Here is a 12649-nt window from a genome sequence, read left to right on the forward strand (position 1 = left end):
CCTAACATTGGATTTTTGATAGGAATTGAATTTACAGATGGTTTTCGGTAGTATGGACATTTTAACAATGTTAATTCTTACCATTCATAAATATGAGCTATCTTTCCATTTATGTCTCCTTCAATTTCTTTATCAATGTCATAGTTTATGGGGTACAGATCTTTCATCTTCTTAGTTAAATCTTTTCCTAAGTATTTTATTAGTTTTGATGCTATTGTGAATTAGATTGTTCTCTTTATTTTTTCAGACAGTTCATCATTAGAGTGTTAAAATGCTCCTGTCTTGTGCTTACTTTGGCAGCACATATACTAAAATTGGAATGATGCAGAGAAGATTAGCTTGATCACTGAACAAGGATGACATGAAAAACTGGGAAGCATTCCATATAAAAGAAAACTTAACAAAACAAAATTCTTGTCTTTTATATATTGATCTTGTATTTGGCAGCTTTACTAAATTTGTTAATTCAAAATTTTTTGTGAATTTTTTAGGATTCTTTTACATGTAAGTTCATGTTATCCAAAAAAAGAAAATTTTACTTCTTCTTTCCTTTTTTTTTTTTTTTTGAGTCTTTTATTTCTTTGTGTTCCTTTTTTCTCTGGCTAAGACATCCAGTACTATGTCAAATGAGAATAGTGAAAGTGGACACAATTGTCTTTTTTCTGATCTTTAAGGGGAAAACTTTCAAAACTTTTTTGATTGAATATGAGATTAGGTCTGGGCGTGCAATATGTGTTTTTTCTTTAATGGATTTTTTAAATTTTTTTTTTGATTTTTTATAAACATATAATGTGTTTTTATCCCTAGGGGTACAGGTCTGTGAATCACCAGCTTTTTACACATTTCACAGCACTCACCATCACTCACCATAGCACCTGCCCTCCCCAATGTCCATACCCCCCCCCACCATCCTCTCCCAACACACCTCCCCCCAGCACCCCTCAGTCTGTTTTGTGAGATTCAGTCTTTTATGGTTTGTCTCCCTCCCAATCCCATCTTCTTTTATTTTTCTTTTCGTACGCCCGAAACCGCCTATGTTGCATCTCCACTTCATCATATCAGGGAGATCATATGATAGTTGTCTTTCTCAGATTGATTTATTTTGCCAAGCATAATACCCTCTAGTTCCATCCACGTCATCACAAATAGCAGGATTTCATTTCTTTTGATGGCTGCATAGTATCCCATTGTACATATATACCACATCTTATTTACTGATTCATCTGTTGAAGGACATTTAGGTTCTTTCCATAGTTTAACTATTGTGGACATTGCTGCTATAAACATTTGGGTGCATGTGCCCCTTCAGAATGCCACGTTTGTATCTTTAGGGTATATACCCAGTACTACAATCACTGGGTCATAGGCTAGTTCTATTTTCAGCTTTTTGAGGCACCTCCACGCTGTTTTCCAGAGTGGTCCCACGTACAGTGTAGGAGGGTTGCCCTTTCTCCACATCCTCGCCAGCATTTGTCATTGACTGACTTGTTCATTTTAGCCATTCTGAAAGGTGTGAGGTGGTATCTCATTCTGGTTTTGATTTGTATTTCCCTGATGCCGAGTGATGTGGAGCATTTTTTTCATGTGTCTGTTGGCCATTTGGATGTATTCTTTGCAGAAATGCCTGTTCATGTCCTCTGCCCATTTCTTCATTGGATTATTTGGTCTTAGGGTGTTGAGTTTGATAAGCTCTTTATAGATTTTGGATAGATACTGGCCCTTTATCTGGTATGTCATTTGCAAATATCTTCTCCCAGATAACTTCTGACAGTCATCTTTTGGCTTTGTTAACTGTTTCCTTTGCTGTGCAAAAGCTTTTTGATCTGATGAAATCCCAATAGTTCATTCTTGCCCTTGCTTCCCTTGCCTTTGGCGATGTTCCTAGGAAGAAGTTGCTGCTGCTGAGGTCGAAGAGGTTATTACCTGTTTCTCTCCTCAAGGATTTTGATGGATTCCTTTCTCACATTATGCTTCTTCATCCATTTCCAGTCTATTTTCATGTATGGTGTAAGGAAAAGGTCCAACTTCCAAACTTCATTTTTCTGCATGTGGCTGTTCAATTTTCCCAACACCATTTGTTGAAGAGGCTGTCTCTTTTCCATAGGACATTCCTTCCTGCTTTGTTGAAGATTAGTTGACCATAGAGTTGAGGGTGTATTTCTGGGCTCTCTATTCTGTTCCATTGATCTATGTCTGTTTTGGGGACAGTTCCCTACTATCTTGATGATGACAACTTTGTAATAGAGCTTGAAGTCTGGAATTGTGATGCCAACAACTTAGGCTTTCTTTTTCAATATTCCTCTGGCTATTCGAGATATTTTCTGGTTCCATATATATTTTAGGATGATTTGTCCCATTTCTTTGAAAAAAATGGATGGGATTTTGATAGGGATTGCATTAAATGTGTAGATTGCTTTAGGTAGCATAGACATTTTTACAATATTTGTTCTTCCAATACAGGAGCATAGAACATTTTTCCATTTCTTTGTGTCTTCTTCAATTTCTTTCATGAATACTTTAGAGTTTTCTGAGTATAGATTCTTTGTCTCTTTGGTTAGGTTTATTCCTAGGTATCTTAGGGTTTTGAGTGCAATTGTAAATGGGATTCACTCCTTAATTTCTATTTCTTCAGTCTTGTTGGTATATAAAAAAAAAATGCAACCAATTTCTGTTCATTGATTTATATCCTGACAGTTCACAGAATTCCTATACAAGTTATAGCAGATTTTGGAGTGGAGTCCTTTAAGCTTTCCACATACAGTGTCATATCGTCTGCAAACAGGGATAGTTTTGACTTCTCTTTTGCCAATTTGGCAAAATTTGGATGCCTTTAATTTCTTTTTGTTGTCTGATTGCTGAGGCTAGGACTTCTAGTACGATGTTGAATAGCAGTGGTGATAACGGACATCCCTGCTGTGTTCCTGACCTCAGCGGAAAAGTATTCAGTTTTTTTCTCCATTGAGAATGATATTTGCAGTGGTTTTTTTCATAGATGGGCTTTGATAATATTGATAATATGTGCCCTCTATCCCTACACTTTGAAGAGTTTTAATCAGGAAGGGACACTGCACTTTGCCAAATGCTTTTTCAGCATCTCTGGAGAGTATCATATGGTTCTTGTTCTTTCTTTTATTAATGTGTTGTATCACATTGATTGATTTGCAGATGTTGAACCAACCTTGTAGCCCTGGAATAAATCCCACTTGGTCGTGGTGAATAATCCTTTTAATGTACTGTTGAATCTTATTGGCTAGTATTTTGGTGAGAATTTTTGCATCCGTGTTCATCAAGGATATTGGTCTCTAGTTCTCTTTTTTGATGGGATCCTTGTCTGGTTTTGGGATCAAGGTGATGCTGGCCTCAGAAAAAAAAGAGTTTGGAAGTTTTCCTTCCATTTCTTTTTTTTTGGGAACAGTATCAGGAGAATAGGAATTAATTCTTCTTTAAATGTTTGGTAGGATTCCCCTGGGAAGCCATCTGGCCCGGGGCTTTTGTTTGTTTGGATTTTTTTTGATGACTGTTTCAATCTCCATACTGGTTATGGGTCTGTTCAGGTTTTCTATTTCTTCCTGGTTCAGTTGTGGTAGTTTATATGTCTCTAGGAATGTATCCATTTCTTCCCCACTGTTGAATTTGTTGGCGTAGAGTTGCTCATAGTATGTTCTTATAATTGTTTGTATTTCTTTGCTGTTGGTTGTGATCTCTCCTCTTTCATTCATGATTTTATTTATTTGGGTCCTTTCTCTTTCTTTATCAATCTTATTAATTCTTTCAAAGAACCAGCTCCTAGTTTCGTTGATTTGTTCTATTGGTTTTTTGTTTTGTTTTGTTTTGTTTGTGTGTTTTTTTGTTCGTTTGTTTCTATTTCATTGATTTCTGCTCTGATCTTTATTATTCCTCTTCTCCTGCTGGGTTTAGGCTTTCTTTGTTGTTCTCTGACCCCTTTAGGTGTAGGGTTATGTTTTGTATTTGAGATCTTTCTTGATTCTTGAGAAAGGCACGTACAGCTTTATATTTTCCTCTCAGGACTGCCTTTGCTGTATCCCACAGATTTTGAACACTTTTGTTTTCATTATCATTTGTTTCCATGGATTTTTTCAATTCTTCTTTTAATTTCCTGGTTGACCAATTCATTTTTTAGAAGGATGCTGTTTAGTCTCCATGTATTTGTGTTCTTTCCAAATTTCCTCTTGTGATTGAGTTCTAGTTTCAGAGCATTGTGGTCTGAGAATATGCAGGGGATGATCCCAATCTTTTGATAATGGTTGAGATCTGATTTATGACCCAGGATGTGGTCTATTCTGGAGAATGTTCCATGTGCACTAGAGAAGAATGTGTATTCTGTTATTTTGGGATGGAATGTGTTGAATATACCTGTGATGTCCATCTTGTCCAGTGTGTCATTTAAGGCCTTTTTCCTTGTTGATCTGTTGCTTGGATGATCTGTCCATTTCAATGAGGGGAGCGTTAAATTCCCCTACTATTATTTTATTATTGTCGATGTGTTTCTTTGATTTTGTTATTAATTGGTTTATATAGTTGGCTGCTCCCATGTTCAGGACATAGATATTTAAAATTGTTAGGTCTTCTTGTTGGACAGACCCTTTGAGTATGATATAGTGTCCTTCCTCATCACTTATTATAGTCTTTGGCTTAAAATCTAATTGATCTGATATAAGGATTGCCACCCCTGCTTTCTTCTGATGTCCATTAGCATGGTAAATTGTTTTCCACCCCCTCTCTTTAAATCTGGGGGTGTCTTCGTGTCTATGATGAGTTTCTTGGGCAGCATATTGATGGGTTTTGCTTTTTTTGTCTTTTGATTGGTGCATTTAGGCCATTTACATTCAGGGTAACTATTGAGAGATATGAATTTAGTGGCATTGTATTGCCTATAATGTGACTGCTACTGTATATTGTTTCTGTTCCTTTCTGATCTACTACTTTTAGGCTCTCTCTTTGCTTAGAGGACCCCTTTCAATATTTCCTGGAGAGTTGGTTTGGTGTTTGCAAATTCTTTCTGCTTTTGTTTGTCCTGGTAGCTTTTTAATCTCTCCTTCTATTTTCAATGATAGCCTAGCTGGATATAGTATTCCTGGCTGCATGTTTTCCTCATTTAACACTGAATATATCATGCCAGTTCTTTCTGGTCTGCCAGGTCTCTGTGGATAAGTCTGCTGCCAATCAAATGTTTTTTACTGTTGTACAATACAGACTTCTTTTCCCAGGCTGCTTTCAGGATTTTCTCTTTGTTGTTAACAGTTGTAAATTTTACTATCAGGTTACGGGGGGTGTGGACCTATTTTTATTGATTTTGAGGGTCATTCTTTGCATCTCCTGGATTTTGATGTTTGTTCCCTTTGCCATATTAAGGAAATTCTCTACAAAATTCTCTCCAATATACCTTCTGCTCCCCTCTCTCTTTCTTCTTCTTCAGGGATCCCAATTATTCTAATGTTGTGTCATCTTATGGGTTCACTTATCTCTCAAATTCTCTCCTCGTGGTCCAGTATTTGTTTGTCTCTCTTTAGCTCAGCTTCTTTATTCTCCATCATTTGGTCTTCCATATCACTAATTCTTTTGCCTCATTTGTCCTAGCAGTAAGAACTTCCATTTTTTATTGCACCTCATTAACAGCTCTTTTGATTTCAACTTGGTTAGGCTTTAGTTCTTTTATTTCTCCAGAAAGGTCTTTTATCTCTCTGGAGAGGGTTTCTCTAATAACTTCCATGCCTTTTTCGAGCCCAGCTAGAACCTTGAGAGTTGTCATTCTAAACTCTAGTTCTGTCATATTACCAATGTCTGTTTTGATTAGGTCCCTAGCCTTTGGTACTGCCTCTTGTTCTTTTTCTTGTGGTGAGTTTTTCCACCTTGTCATTTTGAGCAGATAAGAATACATAAAGGAGCAAATAAAATGCTAAAAAGGTGGTAAAGACCCCAGGAAAATGTGCTTTAACCAAATCAGAAGAGACCCAAGTTGTGGGAGAATGAAAGGGGATAAAAAAGAAGTTCAAGGGGGAAAAAAAGGTTTAAAAAAAAGAAAAAAAGGAAAAAATATTAAAAAAGAAAAAAAAATATATATATATATATATACTAGACTTGTGACTAGAACAGGGTCACTCACTTAATTTTGGGAGTATTTGGGTCTCTTAGAAGAAACTACCTCCCAAGATTTTAAAGGATGAAAAGCATATAAGCGTAGGCACAATGAAGGGATGGAATAAACCTATAAAAATGAGGAAAAAAGGGACGCCTGGGTGGCTCAGTTGGTTAAGCAGCTACCTTCGGCTCAGGTCATGATCTCAGCGTCCTGGGATCGAGTCCCACATCGGGCTCCTTGCTCGGCAGGGCGCCTGCTTCTCCCTCTGCCTCTGCCTGCCATTCTGTCTGCCTGTGCTCACTCTCTCCCCCCCCCTCTGATAAATAAAAATAAAATCTTTAAAAAAATGATAAATAAATTTAGTGGGTTGAGTTCTAAAAAACAAGTTGATAAAGCAAGTTGGTTGGGACAATAAAGAAAAATAAACTGGAGAGAATTTGCTCAGGCTGGACACTAGAACAATCTTGGAGATAGATTTAGGGTATATTTTGTTCTATTAGGAGAAGTTATACCCCAAATTTTTTTAAAAGAAAAAAACCCTATGTGTAAAAAAATATATAGTTAGGTACAATGGAGGATAAAATATGACTATAATAATGAAGATTCAAATAGATTATTATTTTTTGTAAGGTATTTTAAAAATAAACTAGTTAAAAATCATTAAGAGGAAAGGGTAAAAGTTAAAAAAAAATTAGCAGAAGAAAAAAAAAAAAAAATATATAACTGCAAGACTAATGAATCATTGGGAGAAAGCCACGAATTCCTTGTTTTGCTTTCTCCTCCTCTGGAATTCCACTGTTCTCCTTACTAAGTGAAGTTGATCTTGGCTGGGTTTCTTGTTGGTCTTCTGGCAAGGGGCCTGTTGTATTGATTCTCAAGTGTCTTTGCCCGAGATGGATTTGTCCTGCCCTTACCTGGGGTAAGGCTAAGTAATCCAGGAGCTTTTATTCCCTGAAGGCTTTCCGTAGAGTTCTGGATGATAGAATGATAATGGCGGTCTCACAATCCTGCCCAGAGTAGTGGAGAGCTCAAGGCCCCGCTCCTCAGTGCACCCTTAGAGAAAAGTGCTTAATTACTCCCATCTTCCCAGCCTCTGGCCATGCTTGGAGAAAAGCGCTCTGTCACTCGTACTTGGAGAAAAGTCCTTGGTCATTCTCATCTCCCTGGCCTCTGGCCATGCTTGGAGAAAAGAGCTCAATTACTCCCGTCTCCCTGGCCCTTGGCCATGCTCCAAGCTCATCCTGCCTATGCCTGGTTCAAAGTAACCCTGGGTTGAGAGCTCACTCCTCAGCTTCCCCACTCTAATACCTGTGAGTTCTGTGACACTCAGATACCCCTGGTCCTTCTGTGACCCTGAGGGACCTGGGACTATGCTGACCCCTCTTGGGCTTCACTCTGGTTTAGCCTCTGGGGTGATATCCCTCAGTGGATCAAACTTTTAAAAAGTCCTGATTTTGTGCTCCGTTGCTCCACCGCTTGCCGGGAGCTGCACACCCACCCCCCGTGGTCTACCTTCCTGTTCTTCGGGTTCACTTTTCTGCCGGCTCTACCTTTCAGAAAGTGATCATTTTTCTGTTTCTAGAATGGTTGCTCTCCTTCTCTTTGATCTCCCATTGGATTTGTAGGTGTTTGCAATGGTTAGATAAGCTATCTAGCTGATCTCCTGCTACCTGATGTCGTCTCAGCCTGCTACTTCTCCACCATCTTGAATCCTTCCACGGAATATGTGGTTTTTATTATGTTGATGTGTATTCTTTCTGTACCCAGTTTGGTGAGTATTTTTATTATGAAAGGGTGTTGAATTTTGTCAAATGCCTTTTCTGCATATATTGAGTTGATCATATGAGTTTTTATTGATCATCATTCTATTAATATAATGCATCACATTTACTGATATGTGCTGGTGAATTCAGTTTTGTAGCATTTTGTAGAGAATTTTTACATTTTTATTTATCAGGAATATTATCCAGTAGTTCTTTTTGTTGCTGCTTGCTTTTTTTTTTGTTTGTTTTGTTTGTTTTTGTTTTGTTTTGTTTTGCTTTTGTAGTGCTCCTGTCTGGTTTTGATATCAAGATAATGCTGGCTTGTAAAATGTGCCTCGGAGTATTTCAACCTCTTCAACTCTTTGGGAAGGGTTTAAAAAGTATTTGTATTATTTTGCCTTAAAATGTTTGGTAGAATTCACTGTGGAAATCATCTGATCTGGACTTTTATTTGTTAGAAGGTTTTTATTACGGATTCAATCTCCTTACCCCTTATTGGTCTGTTCACATTTTTTTATGTCCTTATGATTCAGTCTTGATTGGTTGTATGTGCCTAGGAATTTGTCCATTTCCTCTAGGCTTTTGATTCGCTGGCATTTAACTGTCTTTTATCCTTTATATATCTCTGTGGTATCTGTTATAATGTCTCCTTTTTCATTTCTGATTTTATTGAATCTTCTCTCTTTTTTTCTGAGTTAGTCTAGCTGTCTTTTTTTTTTTGATTTTTTATTTTTTATAAACATATATTTTTATCCCCAGGGGTACAGGTCTGTGAATCACCAGGTTTACACACTTCACAGCACTCACCAAAGCACATACCCTCCCCAATGTCCATAATCCCACCCCCTTCTCTCAAACCCCCTCCCCCCAGAAACCCTCAGTTTGTTTTGTGAGATTAAGAGTCACTTATGGTTTGTCTCCCTCCCAATCCCATCCTGTTTCATTTACTCTTCTCCTACCCACTTAAGCCCCCATGTTGCATCACCACTTCCTCATATCAGGGAGATCATATGATAGTTGTCTTTCTCTGCTTGACTTATTTCACTAAGCATGATACGCTCTATTTCCATCCATGTTGTCGCAAATGGCAGGATTTCATTTCTTTTGATGGATGCATAGTATTCCATTGTGTATATATACCACACCTTCTTGATCCATTCATCTGTTGATGGACATCTAGGTTCTTTCCATAGTTTGGCTATTGTGGACATTGCTGCTATAAACATTCGGGTGCACGTGCCCCTTTGGATCACTACGTTAGTATCTTTAGGGTAAATACCCAGTAGTGCAATTGCTGGATCATAGGGCAGTTCTATTTTCAACATTTTGAGGAACCTCCATGCTGTTTTCCAGAGAGGTTGCACCAGCTTGCATTCCCACCAACAGTGGAGGAGGGTTCCCCTTTCACTGCATCCTCGCCAGCATCTGTCCTTTCCTGACTTGTTGATTTTAGCCATTCTGACTGGTGTGAGGTGATATCTCATTGTGGGTTTTTGATTTGTATTTCCCTGATGCCGAGTGATATGGAGCACTTTTTCATGTGTCTGTTGGCCATCTGGATGTCTTCTTTGCAGAAATGTCTGTTCATGTCCTCTGCCCATTTCTTGATTGGATTATTTGTTCTTTGGGTGTTGAGTTTGCTAAGTTCTTTATAGATTTTGGACACTAGTCCTTTATCTGATATGTCGTTTGCACATATCTTCTCCCATTCTGTCAGTTGTCTTTTGATTTTGTTAACTGTTTCCTTTGCTGTGCAAAAGCTTTTGATCTTGATGAAATCCCAATAGTTCATTTTTGCCCTTGCTTCCCTTGCCTTTGGCATTGTTCCTAGGAAGATGTTGCTGCGACTGAGGTCGAAGAGGCTGCTGCCTGTGTTCTCCTCAGGGATTTTGATGGATTCCTTTAACACACTGAGGTCCTTCACCCATTTTGAGTCTATTTTTGTGTGTAGTGTAAAGAAAGGGTCCAATTTCATTTTTTTTCTGCATGTGGCTGTCCAGTTTTCCCAGCACCATTTATTGAAGAGGCTGTCTCTTTTCCATTGGACATTCTTTCCTGCTTTGTCGAAAAGTAGAGTTGAGGGTCTATTTCTGGGCTCTCTATTCTGTTCCATTGATCTATGTGTCTGTTTATGTGCCAGTACCATGCTGTCTTGATGATGACAGCTTTGTAATAGAGCTTGAAGTCCGGAATTGTGATGCCACCAACGTTGGCTTTCTTTTTCAATATCCCTTTGGCTATTCGAGGTCTTTTCTGGTTCCATATAAATTTTAGAATTATTTGTTCCATTTCTTTGAAAAGATGGATGGTACTTTGATAGGAATTGCATTAAATGTGTAGATTGCTTTAGATAGCATAGACATTTCCACAATATTTATTCTTCCAATCCAGGAGCATGGAACATTTTTCCATTTCTTTGTGTCTTCCTCAATTTCTTTCATGAATACTTTATAGTTTTCTGAGTATAGATTCTGTGCGTCTTTGGTTAGGTTTATTCCTAGGTATCTTATGGTTTTGGCTGCAATTGTAAATGGGATTGACTCCTTAATTTCTCTTTCTTCTGTCTTGCTGTTGGTGTACAGAAATGCACTGATTTCTGTGCATTGATTTTATATCCTGACTCTTTACTGAATTCCTGTATAAGTTCTAGCAGTTTTGGAGTGGAGTCTTTTGGGTTTTTCCACATATAGTATCATATCATCTGCGAAGAGTGATAATTTGACTTCTTCTTTGCCGATTTGGATGCCTTTAATTTCCTTCTGTTGTCTGATTGCTGAGGCTAGGACCTCTAGTACTATGTTGAATAGCAGTGGTGATAATGGACATCCCTGCCATGTTTCTGACCTTAGCGGAAAAGCTTTCAGTTTTTCTCCATTGAGAATGATATTTGCGGTGGGTTTTTCATAGATGGCTTTGATGATATTGAGGTATGTGCCCTCTATCCCTACACTTTGAAGAGTTTTGATCAGGAAGGGATGCTGTACTTTGTCAAATGCTTTTTCAGCATCTATGGAGAGTATCATATGGTTCTTGTTCTTTCTTTTATTGATGTGTTGTATCACATTGACTGATTTGCGGATGTTGAACCAACCTTGCAGCCCTGGAATAAATCCCACTTGGTCGTGGTGAATAATCCTTTTAATGTACTGTTGAATCCTATTGGCTAGGATTTTGTTGAGTATTTTTTTGCATCTGTGTTCATCAAGGATATTGGTCTATAGCTCTCTTTTTTGGTGGGATCCTTGTCTCGTTTTGGGATCAAGGTGATGCTGGCCTCATAAAATGAGTTTGGAAGTTTTCCTTCCATTTCTATTTTTTGGAACAGTTTTAGGAGAATAGGAATTAGTTCTTCTTTAAATGTTTGGTAGAATTCCCCCAGGAAGCCGTCTGGCCCTGGGCTTTTGTTTGTTTGGAGATTTTTAATGACTGTTTCAATCTCCTTACTGGTTATGGGTCTGTTCAGGTTTTCTATTTCTTCCTGGTTCAGTTGTGGTAGTTTATATGTTTCTAGGAATGCATCCATTTCTTCCAGATTGTCAAATTTATTGGCATAGAGTTGCTCATAGTATGTTCTTATAATAGTTTGTATTTCTTTGGTGTTAGTTGTGATCTCTCCTCTTTCATTCATGATTTCATTTATTTGGGTCCTTTCTCTTTTCTTTTTGATAAGTCGGGCCAGGGGTTTATCAATTTTATTAATTCTTTCAAAGAACCAGCTCCTACTTTCGTTGATTTGTTCTATTGTTTTTTTTGGTTTCTATTTCATTGATTTCTGCTCTGATCTTTATGATTTCTCTTCTCCTGCTGGGCTTAGGGTTTCTTTCTTGTTCTTTCTCCAGCTCTTTTAGGTGTAGGGTTAGGTTGTGTACCTGAGACCTTTCTTGTTTCTTGAGAAAGGCTTGTACCGCTATATATTTTCCTCTCAGGACTGCCTTTGTTGTGTCCCACAGATTTTGAACCGTTGTATTTTCATTATCATTTGTTTCCATGACTTTTTCCAATTCTTCTTTAATCTCCTGGTTGACCCATTCATTCGTTAGAAGGATGCTCTTTAGTCTCCATGTATTTGGGTTCTTTTCAAACTTCCTTTTGTGGTTGAGTTCTAGCTTTAGAGCATTGTGGTCTGAAAATATGCAGGGAATGATCCCAATCTTTTGATACCGGTTGAGTCCTGATTTAGGACCAAGGATGTGATCTATTCTGGATAGCTGTCTTTTTTTTTTTTATTTACCATTACCAAGTTTAATTTTATTTACCATTTAAAAAAGACTTTCTAGTTTTTTAATTCTATATTTCATTTATTTCTGCCCTAATTTTTTTTTCCTTCCTTTTGCTACTTTTAAGTTTACTTTGTTCTTTTTGTATTTTTTTGAACTTTTATATTAAGTTCTTTATTTGAAATATTTTTTATATACATTTATAGCTATAAAATTTCCTTTTATAACTGCTTTGCTGCTTCTCATAATTTTTTGGTATATATTTTTTTATTTTCCTCAAGATGTATTTTTATTCCCACTTTGTCTTCTTTTTTTTTTTTTTTGTTTTTTTAAAAATGTGTATGTCTGTGTATTTGTAAATTTTCCAAATTTCCTTCTGTATTGATTTCTAGTTTCATATTATTTTGGCTGGAAATATACTTGATATGCTTTCTCTATTATTGATTTTGGGGGGACTCTTGTTTTGTGGTTTAAAATGTTATCTATCCTAGAAAATTTTCCACATGTGTTTGAGAAGAATATTTATTATGATACTATTGGATGGAATATCCTGTAAATATATTAGGTTC

General features: G+C 37.2%; 1 non-coding gene across 1 annotated transcript; it reads left to right on the forward strand.

Annotated features, from left to right (window-relative positions):
* Positions 1 to 284: 284 nt before the first annotated feature.
* Positions 285 to 391, forward strand: LOC123394069. Its single transcript, XR_006608835.1, has one exon. It is a non-coding gene; the product is annotated as a U6 spliceosomal RNA (small nuclear RNA).
* The last annotated feature ends 12258 nt before the right edge of the window (positions 392 to 12649 follow it).

This window comes from Mustela putorius, unplaced genomic scaffold, assembly GCF_011764305.1.
Source record: "Mustela putorius furo isolate JIRA1106 unplaced genomic scaffold, ASM1176430v1.1 tig00001310_pilon_pilon_pilon, whole genome shotgun sequence".
NCBI lineage: Eukaryota > Metazoa > Chordata > Mammalia > Carnivora > Mustelidae > Mustela > Mustela putorius.